Below are 15,465 nucleotides of genomic sequence, written 5' to 3' on the forward strand. Positions count from 1 at the left end.
GGTAATATGACTCTCCATACTATATTTACATTTCAAAATATACAGCATTTATATGATGTAGAATTACAGTAGCATATAGCACAATATAATTATATAGTAAATTACCAAATTAAAGTATGGTTCATATAATATATGATACACCGTACAGCATAATGTGTATATGTATACATCACATACATTGTAGCGTATGCATGTATAGAATCCTGAAAGTGTTACTGTGCAAGTTGTGTTGTGATGGACAGTTAATGAGACTATATGGATTTAAACAGTATGTCTTTCTGTATGCTTTCACAAAAACAAACAAACAAACAAACAAACAAAAAACCACCTGAGATTACCTATGAATTCAAACTTGTACAATATATAGCTTTCTTCCAAGCCACCTATTCTCCCATGCCTCCCTATCTGCTGGATTTTGGTTAGAGAAGTTGAAGTATGAGTTGTATCACCTCCAGTGGTGACTGACCAGCCAATGTAGTGTCCCAGCTGACAGCTAATTACCACTCAAGCTGTGGCTTTTTGTTTTGATTTTAAACTGGGCTTATCTCCATTACCAAGCCACCGACTCCACAAACTCTGTAGAAATGTAATTTTGTTGGAATCTTATGCCATTATGTGAAATTTAGTTGAAGTTAACCAGTAGCTGGCAGGAAGAGTGACACGCACAAATACAAACAGAGAGATAGACTGAATACTCAAGACCCACCTTCTTAGAAGCTAGTTTATCACACCAGTTAGTCAAAGCAGAAGTTAGCACTCCAGCGGCTCTATTAACTAGATCCCTGAAAGAAGAAGATTCCTTTAAAACCAAAGAAAGATCAGTGTTGTTGTGCTATGTGCACATCCTCATATACTCCAAATTTTGTACAGAAATTACGACAACATTGGACCAAATTTTTTGTCCCTGATAATAATATTGGAGACCAGAAAGGGCTGCTGAAAATAGGAAAGACCCAAGCAGGTGGGCTTCATGCATAAAGATACACTTGCAGGAGGTTCAGTGTAGACTGGATGTGTCAGACTTCCTACCATCTGGACAGCTCTGCTCATCCCGCCCATGACAGAATCACTGCAGAGCGCAGGTGTAAGTGTTGAGACACAGCATGGGGTTGTTGGACTTTCTGTATATGAAACACACATTTCTGTGTATGAAACACTGCCTGGGAAATCCCAAGAGAAATAAAAGAACCCTTGTTACAATTAGTGTTATTTCAAAATGTTAACAAGAGTATTTTTCAAACTAAATTTGAAGTGTGCAAAGTCTCACTAGATAAAGTGAAACTGCCCAGAGAATGCTGTGGATGTGGATCGTGAATGCATTACTGATTTTGCAAATATGTAACTAAGTGAATGGCCATCAGGAAACTGGTATAAACCTGGGGGAGAAATTGTGAAGTTTACAGAAACACCAAGATTGCACAAAAACTATTATTTTCAGTACAAAAATTACAACCAGACACAGATACTCTACACTGAATGTTCAGAGAAGTTATGAAAACAAAAGTTCTGAGGTAATTTGCTTTTATGTCCTGAAATACAGTATTTACATTCCGAAATCTGGAGCGTAGCTAAATTTGAAGGTGTTTTCTCAAGCACTTCTGATGGTGACTTCTTGAGCACTTCTTCTCTACTAAGAGAGTGGTGAGATCCTGGAACAGGCTGCCAAGGGAGTTTGTGGATGCCCCGTCCTTGGAGGTGTTCAAGACCAGGTTGGATGGGGCCCTGGGCAACCTGATCTAGTAAATGTGGAAGTTTGGTGGCCCTGCCAGTCAGGGGGTTGGAACTTCATGATCCTTGAGGTCCCGTCCAACCCGGGTCATTCTGTGATTCTGTGATGCAAAATCTTTATATTCTCAATATAGATAGGGTTCTTAGAATGATAAACAAGCTTAGCCAACCTGTTCTGAAACTGTAAAAGTACACTAGCAGCTGTTGTGACCAGCAGCATTGTGGGGTGGCAGCCTCTCCTGGCAACCACATTCTCAGCTGCCATTGTCTGTGGTCCCCTCATGGAGCAGAAGCAGTTAGCTCAGGTCTTGAGGAGTCCTCCCTGACTACTCACCATATTGGGCTTTCTTCCCTACCTCACTTAGCTTTCTCTGACAGAAGTTTCTTGTGTTTTTGTCCCTGTCAAAGGGAAACTCTGTTCTTGCTGTGCTTGTTGAGGAGCCTTGAACTGGCACCAACTGAACACAGAAATATCTATGCAAAAGTTGCCAGTTTTGAGGTTTGTTCAGTTCCTGTTCAGTCACTGCGCAAAGAACTCCAATATATTTTAGTTCACCTTAGGTGGGAGAAGAGTATTCAGCAAAGGTGGTGGCTAAATGCAAATTTTTCTCAGTTCCCTCCAAAGCACACATGGAATAACTGCAGACATAAATAATGCTATATTTGTTAAAGGTAGGAAAATAGAAGTATAGGTACAACCATTTATAATACTTTGGTCAAATTCTATTCATTTGAAACACAGGTTTTTTTTTGTTGTTTTTTGTTTTTCTTTTTTTTTTTTCCTATGCATGAATCAAAACAGATTTTATTTTTTTCTCACTATCAATAAAGGACAGTGTCTTATTTATGCAGGTGCAAAGTGCTCTGAGTGTGTGTACCCTGGTCTAGGTGAATGCTGACTTACTTGGAAGCCATTTGAAAAACAACACTGATTTGTTTTGATTTTTTTTTTTATTTTTTTTTTCTGGCAAGGATTGGTCACAGGGTCAACATATGGGACTGATTTAGGGCATTATTCAAATGAGCACCTTCTGCCACTGCTTTCTTTCTGTCTCCCAAACCAGCACGAAAACATTTCAGCCCTCAAAGCTCCAGTCATTTTGGTAGGAGGTACATCTCATTCCACGTTCTGTGAGTTACACTTTGATGATTTATCCAGAGTAGCTGATTTTCTATTCCCCGAAATCTTGTCTGTGTTGTTATATAAAAAATTATGCAAGTATGTATAGGAAACAAAAATGTGAGTGTGCATTTGTCTGCATGAATTTGTGTGTTTGTGTTTGTGGTGGAAAGTTTAGTTTTACGGATGATTTCACGCTGCAGAATTCATCTCTGCATATATGTTTTGCTAATGCAGATCAGCATTCTGGCAGGGTCAGTGACTGGGATTAAAATGTTCTAAGTTGTTAAAATGGATTTGAGTGAAAAATGCCTCCTCTCCTCTCACAGTTTGTAAAGTATTCTCCAAACTCTGGGGAAGAAGCTGAAGCAGGAATGTAAATGTTCAGCTGTTATATAACCTGTTGTTCACTACAGCTACAGCAGTAAATGTTTCCTCACTAGTGCCAAGCTCTTTAGCAGAAATGCTCTCTGGATGGAATCTGCCATTTCTGGAGATCCTCGTGCTGCTTTGTGCTTAGGCAGAGGAAAAAATGATTTGAGAAACCACAAGTCATAGAAAAATCTATGGAACATTCATTCAGGTAGTTCTTCCGTAAAACTATTACTTAAGTGATGATAATAACGTGTTCCTGGAAAGTGATGATGAGTAACAACTAGAAACCAGACAAGAAACTGAAGTCTGCTGCTGTCCACCCATGGGGTGAAACTTGCTCAAGCTTTAGAACAAAACTAGACTTTGTTAGGGTCACAGCAGACAGATCAGCTATCTATGTGTTGGTGTATGTGTGTCTGCAGACATACCCACAAACGTGTAGAGAAGCATGAATGGTGTGTACACACTGCAGGCATATATATCTCCACTCTGATGGAGAAGTTAATAATCTAGATAAATAATGCAGCTGCAGTACCACACTTTCTCATTTTAAAAAAGATGAATCCCATCCAAAATGACTTTCTTAGTAAATGTTCATAAATCCATCATCCTGCTACTTCTTAATTAGAAGAGATGTTCAGTGCTTCTGCAGGTGATGTGTTTCAATATATTCTTTGTTCTTAAGAGTAAGAAGATTCCTTTTTAAATGGTATCCTTTGAAATACATTGTAGATGAGATGTAAAGTCAGGCATAAAGAGTACCAGAATACCCTGTATTGCCAAGGAAGACATTAAAATGGGAACACCCCTGTGTTAATGATTACACCCAGCTATGCAAAGATCATAATGAGAGTGTGGCAATTTAATTTTGGGTGCCAGACATTTGATTTTGGTTGTTGTTGCAGGTCTGGGCACTGATAAACCCAATGATACTGCTTCACAGAACTGTCTTGTCTTCCTTTTGGGATTATGTTGCCAGGTGGCAAGGCAAGTACTCACACAAGGGCATATCCAAGTCTGTTTCATCTCTTTCATCATCTGTTTCATATAATGCCATTCTCATCTCCTGTTTGGGTCATGAGCACAAAAGGCAGAGATCTCTATGAATAGCCTGGAGTGCATTGCCTGATCCAGGCCTCCTGTCAAGCCACTTACACACAAGTAGATGAACTGTTTCCACAGCTTTACAGATGCTTAAAAAGAGATCTGCAAATCTTAGCTGAAAGTGAGAAGCTGCCTGTTTTGTTGCTCAGCTTCCTCTACAGAGAAATAATGTGCAAAGAAAAAAAAAATAACCCGCATTGTTTATTTTATAAACTTTCACCATGAGATGGAGCAGCTATGGGCATGCAGTTAATTTATGTCATCCCCTACAATGACTGAGTACACAGGGGACAGGAAATTCAACACTGGTTGATGTGAAAGCTTACAACACATAAAATAATCCACTGAAAAACTCTCTTCCCTAAATCAGCTAAAGTGAGGCTCTTCCAAATGTATGAGATAGCAATCAGCTCATTAATAACTTGATTTGAGTTATGAGAAAAGGAAATAGATGATTATTGCCCAGAGAAGTTGTTTATTCCCCATCCCTGAATGTGCTCGAGACCAAGCTGGATAGGGCTTTGGGCAGTCTGGCATAGTGGGGGATTTGGAACGAAATGGTCTTTAAGGACCCTTCCAACTCAAAGCATTCTACGAGTATCTACGTTGCTTTATATATGTGGTACCCTTCATCCTAGCCATCAGATCACTGGGAATACTGTTACTTAGCTTTTTCTCGTCTAGTTCTTTGATCATTAGTACCTCTTTCTCTTATTTTTTGTTGTTGTTTTTGGTTTCTCTTTTTTCAACATTACCTGTAACCCTCCTGTTTAATTCTTTATCACTACTTGATTATTTTCAGGTTAGTTTTCAGAGATACTGGAATCATACAAGCATAGAATTGTTTGAATTGGAAGGGACCCTTAAAAGTCATCTAGTCCAACTCCCCTGCAATGAACAGGGACACCTACAGCTAGATCAGGTTGCTCAGAGTGCCATCATCCTGACCTTGAGTGTCTCCAGGGATGGGGCATCCACCACCTCTCTGGGCAACATGTTCCAGTGCTTCAATAATCTTACTGTAAAAAACTTCTTCTTTATATCCAGTCTAAATCTCCTGTTTTAGTTTGAAAACATTTTCCCCTTGTCCTGTCACAACAGACACTGCTGAAGAACCTGTTCTCATAGGAAAGGCGTTCCATCCCTTTGGATCATTTTTGTGTCTCTCCTCCAGATATGCTCCAGCAGGTCTATGTCTCTCCTGTACTGAGAACTCTACATCTAGACACAGTACTCCAGGTGAGGTCTCACCAGCATGAAGTAGGATCACCTCCCTTGATCTGCTGATCATGCTTCTTTTAATACAGCCCAGGATACAGTTGCCCTTCTGGGCTGCAAGCACACACTACCAGCGCTCCCTAATCAGCCAGAGCTGTGCTCAATCCTTTCATCTCCCATCTTGTATTAATTATGGAGGTTGCTGCAACACAGATGCAAAACCTTGCACTTGTTGAATCTCATGAGGTTCTCCTGAGCCCACTGCTTGAACCTGTATAGGTCTCTTTAGATGGCATCCCGACCTTCACATGTGTTAACCACACACAGTACTTGGCTTAATCTGCAAACTTGCTGAGGGTGCACTCAATCCCACTGTCATTGTCATTGCTTAATATATTAAACAGCTTTGGCCTCAGTACTGACCCCCGAGGGACGCCACTTGTCACTGTTCTCCATCTGAATATTTAGTAATTGACACCACTCTCTGGATACAATCTTGCAGCCAGCTCCTTCTCTGTCAAAGGGCCCATATACATCTGAATTAGAGAGAAGGATGTTGTGGAGGACCATACTAAAGGCCTTACTGAAGTTCAGATAGATGACTTCAGTGGCACTTTCCTTGTCCACTGATGCAGTTATGGCACTATAGAAAGCCACTTCATTGGTCAGACAGGACCTGCCCTTGGTGAAGATGTGCTGGTTGACTCATATCACATTGGCAGTTCCCCTGGATTGTCCTTCTTACCATTCTTAAAAATGGAGGAATGTGTATGGAGGAAAAGAAATGGAGGAGAGGTGGAGGAGAAAGATAGGTGGAAGGACATGCTAACAACCCATGAAGTCAAGGCTAGAAAATTTTCTTGATGATTCCTGAACGAGGCATCAGTAAAGAAGTCTTTGCCCATGTGAAGGTAAGTCCAAGACCTCTTAGACATCACCTGTTCTGAGTAATGGCACGCCGTGTCATTTCTTTCCAGAGGCTTACCAGAGTACTAGTTTGAGAAATACTGAATGACAGTTGTGTGGGATTTGGGACATCGTATTTTCCTCTATTACAAAAATGACTCTGATTATAGAACTAGATTTTTGGTCTTATTCACATAGATATTTTATTAAGAGTAGCTCTTCTAGCACTGGTAGAGTAGCTCCAAAGTAAAACTGTAACTGAGAGCAGAATTTAGAATCAGTGCTCAACATGCAGAAGCAGCAAGTCTTTAACTTACTATATTTATGGATCTAATTCCCTCAGACCACATTTATTCTTTTATAACTGTTCAAATCAATAGAACTACACAGGGGATTAATTTCATCCTTAAATTTAACCGCATTGAAAATAATTATAATGGCCTATGACTATAACATTTTCATTTTCCAAGGGAAAAATTTGCCAATATGTAATATGGTCTTATGTACCTGATTGCACATTACCTTTACGTCTATGAGAGCCTGTGATAATGGGAAAGCTGAATAGGTCATGCTGTTTAGGTTGGAAGAGGGCCAGCTGCATCACTGGCTGAACATCTAGGCTGCCTCAGAGATAAATGCACAAAAACGATGTTGAAATGGTACGTCATATGTCGATTACTAAATCTCAAAACTCCTTTGATGTTGTTTTTTCAGCAAAATTCTTTGTGTGAAGAAAAGGGGGCCCAGTCCTAGAAGGGCCACAGCAGCTGCAGTTCCTGCTGTCCTCACTAGGAGCTGGAAGAGCAGTGCCAAATGCTGAAGGATTTGTTCTAGTTCCATTTATCCGATACATACTCATAGAAGTTTCAGTAGAACCAGTAGAATTATAGGCATATAAAACTCAAATCAGCTTGGTCCTAGTTAAGGTCTTTGAGATGGTGTGCTGTGTTTGTTCGGTGAATTCTTAGTCTCTGTATTATCTAGAATGATCAGTAATTCTTTGAAAGCTAAAAGTAGAAAATACCGGGTTCTCGAGAAAAGAATGGACTCTAATCCCTTCATTTACATTGGTGAGAACTTCACAGGTATTTTTACTGGAACATAACAGGACAAACAAATATTTTAAAGAAGTGGAAAAAAATCTCAAACATTCTTATAATATTTCAATTTGGCTTTCAACAGCAGCTTTAAGTTCGTAATTCCTTATTCCAAACAGTTGCTTTAAGAAACTGAAGTGTCCCAAGATTTTCAGTGAAGAGTTTTGTAGATTTTGATATCCTGCCCTTCCTCAGTGATGTTTTACAAAAATGTGGGACACTGAAGCCTGAATTTGTTTCAATTAATTGAGAGGACTATAAGAAATTCGTAAAAAGAAAATATCTTTATGACATTGGTTTCCCTTGCAAACAGATTTATTTATTATTTTTTATTTTTATTTTAAAAAGTGCTAAGGACAATTTTAAAATCAGTTTTGCAGGGAGTCAGTGGGGCTACACAAGCAAAAAGCATTATGGAAAAGTGGGGATCCTGTTAAAATCGGTGACTTTTAAGCTAGTCTACAAAGAATGATGGATATTTTAGATTCCTAGTATGCAGTGCTAAAAACCCCAGACGTTTTTTTGCTGGGTCTCAGAATCTGTTAAAAGATATCTCTTCTTCAAGTACTGCTTATATTCTATCTATTTATTTTGTGCATTTGCTCTCTGACCGCCACCGTCGTCATACTGCAACATTTTAGTACAGGGTGACAATATTCTGTTTTGACGCAGTGTCATCATGCTGCATCCCAGTAGGAAGACGTTATGACACACAGTGCTGGCAAAACATCAAAATGTTAGCAATTGCTCCTTAATATTCATGCGTTCTGTGATGCCTGGAGCATACTGATAACAGCAAGTCGGAGCACTAGCAAAGATTGCTTTTAAGTGTATGTATTAAATTTTTATACAAACAAGTTTCCACTGAATATTCCTACCCAGATGAAGATGAACACGTGTCCTCCATATGGATTACTGAACAGAATTCTACCAACCTAGCATCTTAATCTACAGGGAAAAAAATACCAACTCCCCCTTCTTTTTAATGTCTTTCTTCTGTATTTGCTGTGCATAAAGAAAAATAAATGAATGGTCAGAAATAACTGCATGGAGAAAGTATGATCTTAATATGAGAGACTGGAAATAGCATTTGGTAGAATCTATTTTAAATGTACTTGAAAGTATTTTAACAGGCCTGTATAAGAACAGGATTATCTTCTAAAAATGATCTCAGGATTTTAGAGAATGTGACTTGTTGAGATAAGATTTCAAATTAAACAGTTAGCAAGAAATCAGCCTGTTTGCAGTCCCAGTTAGTTGGTCTGCATTGAAACCCACAGCTGAGCACCCTTGACATCCAAATAGTCAAGCAGGCAGATCCTGGGCAGCCTGCTGTAGGTGTCTCTGCTTGAGCAGTGGGTTGGACTATATGGCCTCCAGAGATCCCTTCCAACCTCAACTATTCTGTGATTATGTGAAAACTGAAAAAGCTGGAAGAATAAACTTTTATCAATTAGCTTACCCAAGGCAAAGGCCCTCACATGAGTTTCTCAGACATGCTTCATGGAAGGATGGGCAAAGAAACTCAGGCAGCAGACCCAAAATATGTAATGGTCTTGTGCAATGCACCAACAGAAGCTGGAGTAGAGACGGAGGCTGTCTAGCAGCCAAGTGGAGAGGAACATAGTCTGACACTGGATTGAAGGCAGAGTTTGTACAGACAGTCTTCCCACTGCCCATCCTGCTCCTACACTGCGTCATCACAGAAAGCTGCAGAAGGGAGCCTATAACAGGAGGGAGACTGACTTTTCACATTGGCCGATAGTGATAGGACAATGGGGGATGGCTTTAAAAGAAAATAGTTGAGATTAAATTAAATATTAGGTGGAAATTTTTTCTTCGGAGAGTGGTAAGGCTCTGGAACAGGCTACTCAGAGAAGATGTGGATGCCCAATCTCTGGAGACATTCAAGGCAGGGTTGGGTGGGGCACTGGGCAGCCTATGCTGGTGGGTGGCAGCCTTGCCCACAGCAGAGGATTAGAACTGTGTGGGCTTTGAGGTCCTTTCCAACCCAAGACATTCTATATTGTATGAATGACAGCTCTATTATTCAAATTTCATGTTTCACTTACTTTCATCAATCAACTAGGGTGTATCAACTTTTTTTAGCCACTGGAAACCATTTATTTCCAGGCAATGCTAATAAACCAGTGATTGAATCATTTGACTGTACAGAATAATTGGCGCAAAAGTTATCAGGCATTTTTAAGATGAACATCTTCTGGAACCATTGACAGTTTTGGCAGTTTAAGATCTGTCATTTGCCAGTCATGAGCTACACTTTTATCTATGACTTTGTGACTAAAGAGTGTTCCAGAAAAAAAAAAAAAAAGCAACATATTCAGAAATACCAAGTGATTTTGAGAGATTTTCAAGCCACAGCTATGCTTTAGGACTACAGGTTAGCAAAAACATAAAAACATGCTTCATCTTCTTCAAATACATAATGTTATGCATGCAAATCAATTCTTATTGAATAAAGCTACTGATTTCTTTGGATCTACCAAATGATTAAAAGTTACTTACTTGCACAGTCAAGTGTGTATACAGAATCAAATTCTTATTAAATACTATCTGGACACATTGCTCTTCCCTCTTTAGCTATAACAGAACAAACTTCTTGTTGTTTTAGCATTTGATTACTTGCATTAGTTTTCTTAAAACTTAAATTTCATCTCTTTCTTTAGAAAGTGAGAGCCATATTCTTATGTATATTCTTATGGTTTGAACCAAACAGTATTTTACTCTAAAGGATTATCAGTAATGTAAAAATTTGGTCTGGAACTCATTTCTCCAAGGATTAGTCTTTCCAAAGTTTCTAGCATGTTTAAGTTATATTTGAATATAATGAATGACTGTCACAAAGAATGGCCACAATCAGCAGCTGTGCTATGTGCTCTGCATAACTATAGGCTGCATCCTGTAATAGCTCAACAACTTCATTTCTTATTGATTTCACTAAGACTCAAGGTGCTTAAAACAAAAGCTGACAAGATGATGACAATTCCACTTTATGCGGCTTCCAAGTTTTAACATTTGTTTTGATTTCACACTGACTTGTCTGTTATTATACTGAAAAAAATGAACCTGAGAGCCTTTGCCCAAGTAACTCATAGGCTTTAACCTTGGCTCTCCCTTAGCTTTATGCTCCAAGCATTGTGTGCACCACCATCACCTTGCCTGCTTGGGCAGCAGGTGGGTTCACAACAGTTTGTCCCACTGAGAACATATCTGCACTCTTAATACAATTTCAAGTAATTTCTGGAATGCATTAATTTAAAGATTTGTAGCCTCCTTCTCCCCCTCCACTGCTTCATGCCTCCTGATGAAGCCTGAATACTTATTCAGACCTGCCTTTGCTGGCTGTATGGAGCTATCTGCATGTGCCCAGCAAGCCTGATGCACCCTGACATACCACACATGTGCTGGCCATCTGCATGGTGTGCAGGAAGGAGGTTCAGTGAAACATGTATTTCTGCCTGTGATTTTCTGGATAAAGAAATGGGTTCCATGTCCACTTGCACTCACGTCATGCTAACTTGGAGTGACCACACACTTGGTCAGCATGCCAGAGCTGTGGGTCTGCTCACTTGTTATGAGCTGTGGGGTTTTTTCCTTTCATCTCTAGTTACACTTTCAGTGACTGCATTGATTTTCATTTGACTCACCTTTCAGAGTCCATAGAGGCTGAGGAAGTGGTTACCGTTTGCAACTGCACCATGTGAAAGTTCTCTGAGCAGAGCCTCTCACGTACTCAATTATCCCTTCACTGAAGTGATTTGCACTGCTGTGGGCGGGTAGACCCAAACTCCCAGTGCACCACGCTCATTTATCAGGTGAAATGAGGCAAAGAAAGCAAGGTCAGCGAGTGTCCACGATGCTTACAAGCTGCAGAACCCTCAGGCCTGTCATTGCCCAGATTACTTAAAAACTCATTCCCTTCCCACTGTATGATCCCCTTATCAGCAGCTGCTCTCCACTCACTAGTGAGAGGAAGCATATTCGTTTATGATGCTCTGTCCAAGAGAGCAATAAGCACTGAAAACAAAAGCTACAACGGTGCTATCCACGCTAGTGAAATAGGCTTCCTTCAGTCTTGGAGTGTCTGCTGAGAGATGCTCATCCTCTTGGTAAGTTGTGATGGAGGTCACTGCTGCCAGATGGACAAATCAGGACAAGGCAGATGGAAAGTGATTGCTTAAATATTAATTGGCTTTTTGGTTCTCAGACAAGAAATGACAATAAACTACATTGTTTGTCTTAGCAACTGTTAGCAAACAATTCAAACCTGTTTTCTTGGGGAAGGGAACTTCTTATGGCTATACTATTTACTATCTCTTTTCATCTCTTGCTCCTAATATTGAAAATTTCTACAGAGTCAGAGAAAAGTAAAGGTGTTTAAGAAAAAAATTCATTACTGCAAGTTTTGAGAAGATGTCCCAAGAAAGAAAATAATTCCTATACATGTCTCAGCTAATGCCTAGAAAGAAGTCTGTAGGACAGTAAACTTCAACAGTTTTCATGTCATACCAACAACTTGACACTCTTACAGTAAGTTTTAACCATCAGACTAGTTCTAGTCCAAATTTCATAGGCCTCTGAAGACAGAAAGTTAGTGAGCACGGGCATGCAACAGGAAAATTTGTTGAAGAAATTTTGACAATCTGGATATGCATTTTTCAAGCCTATACTCCAAATTTGATCATTACTCTAATTAAACCTAGCATTAGTGTGATTTTCCAGATTTTCATGTCTACAGAAGATACATTACACTGTTAAACAGAAATGATGGTTCTGGGATACCTTGATAATTCTAACCTTGATAATTCTGTGATTCTGTGATTCTGGGATCATAAGCTATTCAATAAATCTCAGTTTATAGTTCTTCAAAGGAAAATGCATTGAGCTATCTATATTATATCATTTAAGATAAGATACAGAAAAAATAGATATATGCATACACACACAAACACACAGCATCACATGAAATGCTCACATCTGGATAGTCACTAATTCTGATTACCTTTTGTCAGAAAACAATATACTTTCAGTTCTACCCTGCAGAGAGCTGTGAAATAGTTACCTGAGGCCTGAAATGCTGTAACAAATTAACAGCTTGGTCTGTGCCACTAATATTTCTACTACTACCAAAAGACAAGTTAAACTATTCTTTTGTCTAGTCCTTCTGCAATAGATATAGCAAGCAGCCAACTAAGAGATATAATACAATTTTGAACTGAGTTTTCCCTACTTTGAAGTTTGATGGAAGCACATGTAGTGAGAAGTACATGAGTTTTCAAGATCACAAAAGAAGCTGATTATAAAAATATAAACTAAGTTTAGCTATTCCTCTTCTCCTGCACTTTAAAGGGACATCATTAGGCCTGCTTGTCCTCACATACTTCTAGATTTCTTTTGATTTAAACACAAATTCAATTTTTTTGCTTCTTATCCATCCTTATCAATAGTCAGGGTACTCTGGTCTTATTCCACTGTTCTTGTTATATGTATGTCTACATCTGTCGCTACAAGGTAAGCAAGATACAAGAAAGACTGAATTCATATATACTTCTTTTTCAACAAATCTTGAGCCAGTGACAACCACGTTCCCCAGCCAAGAAGAGGAGGAGACATAAGGGATAAGGGAACTGTGGTTTCTCCACAGTGTAAGGATGGGAACTACAGCTGTGTCTGAACAACAGCTGTTTCAGAATAGATAATATTTTTTTTTTTTATTTATTTTTTTAACAGAAAAGAAATATTTGCTTAGAAATTTTGGGCTTTGTCAATTTAATCCATATTTTTAACATGGTTCTTTCAATTTCACTGTCATTTTCTTTTCTCTTAACTAATCTGCTCAGTGCAGGGCTGACTTAAAAGCACTGACTCTACTATTATGAGGGCTCTTCCATGGAGAGCCTAGCATTGCAGAAGGCACCTCTAAGGACATTTATTGCAAGTCCTCTTGGAGCCACTTTCCCATCCCTCCTGCTGGAACGATGCAAATATTGTTAATTATTGTGAATTTCTTCAATTTCTAGTATGTATACAGAGTGTGAATCACACAGCTTAAAGTTCCTTTGTTATTTATATAGCAGTCCTGGGGACAGACTTTGACTTTATGTTGATAGATGCATTCTGGGTTGGCAAAGTGATGCTCTGACCTTTGCTGATGGTTCTCTCAAAATCACGGTAGTTTTGGCTGCAGCTCTGGTGAAACATGTCTCTTCTGCAGTGTACACATCTCTCTGTTGGCTGATGAAGAAAGGGACAATATCACTGGGCTTGAAGTTTCCACTGCTTGTCACAGGCAGAAGCATATGAAAAAAATGGAAGGGAGAGTATAGGGTGCTTTCCTTCTAGATAGCTCCCTCCAGTAACTGACATCAATGGGATTTCAGATCAGCTTTTCTCTTCTTGAAATAGTAATGTTTAACCACAGCATATAAGGAACTGAAAAAGAAAGCAGGGAAACATATTCAGTGCCTTGCTCCATGACCCTTCTGCTTTCATTTTTTATCTTTCTCATCCTTTTTCTCTTCTATTTAGTGGTAAGTACTTTGCAGCTGGGATTACCTCCCACATTCAGTGCATAGTGGGGCCCACATCTAATGTGCCATCAACTGTCTAATGGCACAGGTAAAATGATCCAGAGCAAAAGTACAGTTCCTTTCTGTTTTGATGATGATGAAAATATGTCAAAGGCTAAAACTGCACACAGAGTCATACCGAAACCAAAGAAAATATTCAAAGAAAGACCAAAGACCTTTCCCTGGCTGCACAACTGCTGAATTCTCTTCTCATATGCAGAGAATTTTTAGAGGGCTTTTGTTAACAGCTGAGTTTTTTTTTTCCTCATTTTCTGTACACTTGGTCTGATTGTCCCTGTTCTGAAGGCTGTTAGTAAGGATGAAACAAAGAAGCAATCTAAAAAGGAAAGCTGTATTTGCTGAACAGGCAGGCTCTGAGGAAAACATGTATTTTTCATGCATCATGCAAATGCAGGGTCTTCCTTTAAGAAAGGATGGAGCTTTGATAGAAATCTTAGTGTCCAAGAGTACTCACCCTGTCGAGAGTTAAATATCTTTGATGAATATGGAGTGCAATGTGGTGCACAGATGACAGAGCAGGCGCTTAGAAAGTACAAAACAAAACAAAAAATCCTAACCCTTGGACAGTGAGATTAAGCAGATAGAATGATACTACACAGAACTCTGAAGACACTACATGAGCGGACACACACTAAATCACAGCCTTTTATAAAGTCATGCAGGCTGCCATTTCAGATCTATCATCAGCTCTGGTGAAAATGATGGAGTATCTGATGAGTGGGTGCAGTGCCATGCTAGCTGACGGGTATGGATGTAAACAGGCACGAGATTACACAGGAGCTTCAGGACTGGCCTGCTGGGGTCACAGATCAGATTTAAGAACACGGAAACTTTCTTCTTTTTTTTCCTGTGATTTCTACATCTTTGCCATAATCAGTGATCTGCCTGCCTATCTGGGTCTGGACTACTACTGAAGAGTTATAAAACAGCTCTTGTGGGTGCAGAAGGTGAGATTGTTAAACTCCGACTTTTTTCAGGGATTTGGGAAAGAAAGTTGATTGGATGGAGAGATAAAAGCATGCATGAAATTTCTTGTTCTATCAACACAGGCCTCCTCTGGTCAGCAGAGGTCTGGATGCTGTCAGCCTTCCCAGTGCTGTCTGCACTGAACAAGTATGGAAGATGCTTCTGCCATGAAGTCGTCATCTTGCATGCAGACTCTGCTGATGAACAGGGCCTTCTGTGTGGTCACAGTGTGACCAAGCACATTTCTCTTAGTGGGTAGAGATTATTCTAGTGGCTTTGTCTTCTCAAATTGAAAGCAACTTGTTTGAGCAGCAATCTGTTTATTTAATCATTTGCCATA

The 15,465-nt window shown here is 39.4% G+C and overlaps 2 long non-coding RNA genes across 2 annotated transcripts in view; one reads left to right on the plus strand and one right to left on the minus strand.

Annotated features, from left to right (window-relative positions):
* The first annotated feature begins 2,784 nt into the window (after nucleotides 1–2,784).
* The window catches only part of LOC146761417 (uncharacterized), a 93,643-nt gene continuing 80,962 nt past the window's right edge, over nucleotides 2,785–15,465 (plus strand). Inside the window, exon 1 of the long non-coding RNA XR_014944067.1 lies at nucleotides 2,785–2,859. This is a non-coding gene — a long non-coding RNA (uncharacterized LOC146761417). The remainder of the gene's footprint in view (nucleotides 2,860–15,465) is intronic.
* Nucleotides 11,740–15,465, minus strand: part of LOC107311762 (uncharacterized) — a 99,678-nt gene continuing 95,952 nt past the window's right edge. The window contains exon 7 of the long non-coding RNA XR_014944057.1: nucleotides 11,740–14,001. This is a non-coding gene — a long non-coding RNA (uncharacterized LOC107311762). The remainder of the gene's footprint in view (nucleotides 14,002–15,465) is intronic.

Source organism: Coturnix japonica, chromosome 3 (assembly GCF_054131305.1).
Source record: "Coturnix japonica strain WE chromosome 3, WE-NBRP24, whole genome shotgun sequence".
Lineage (NCBI taxonomy): Eukaryota > Metazoa > Chordata > Aves > Galliformes > Phasianidae > Coturnix > Coturnix japonica.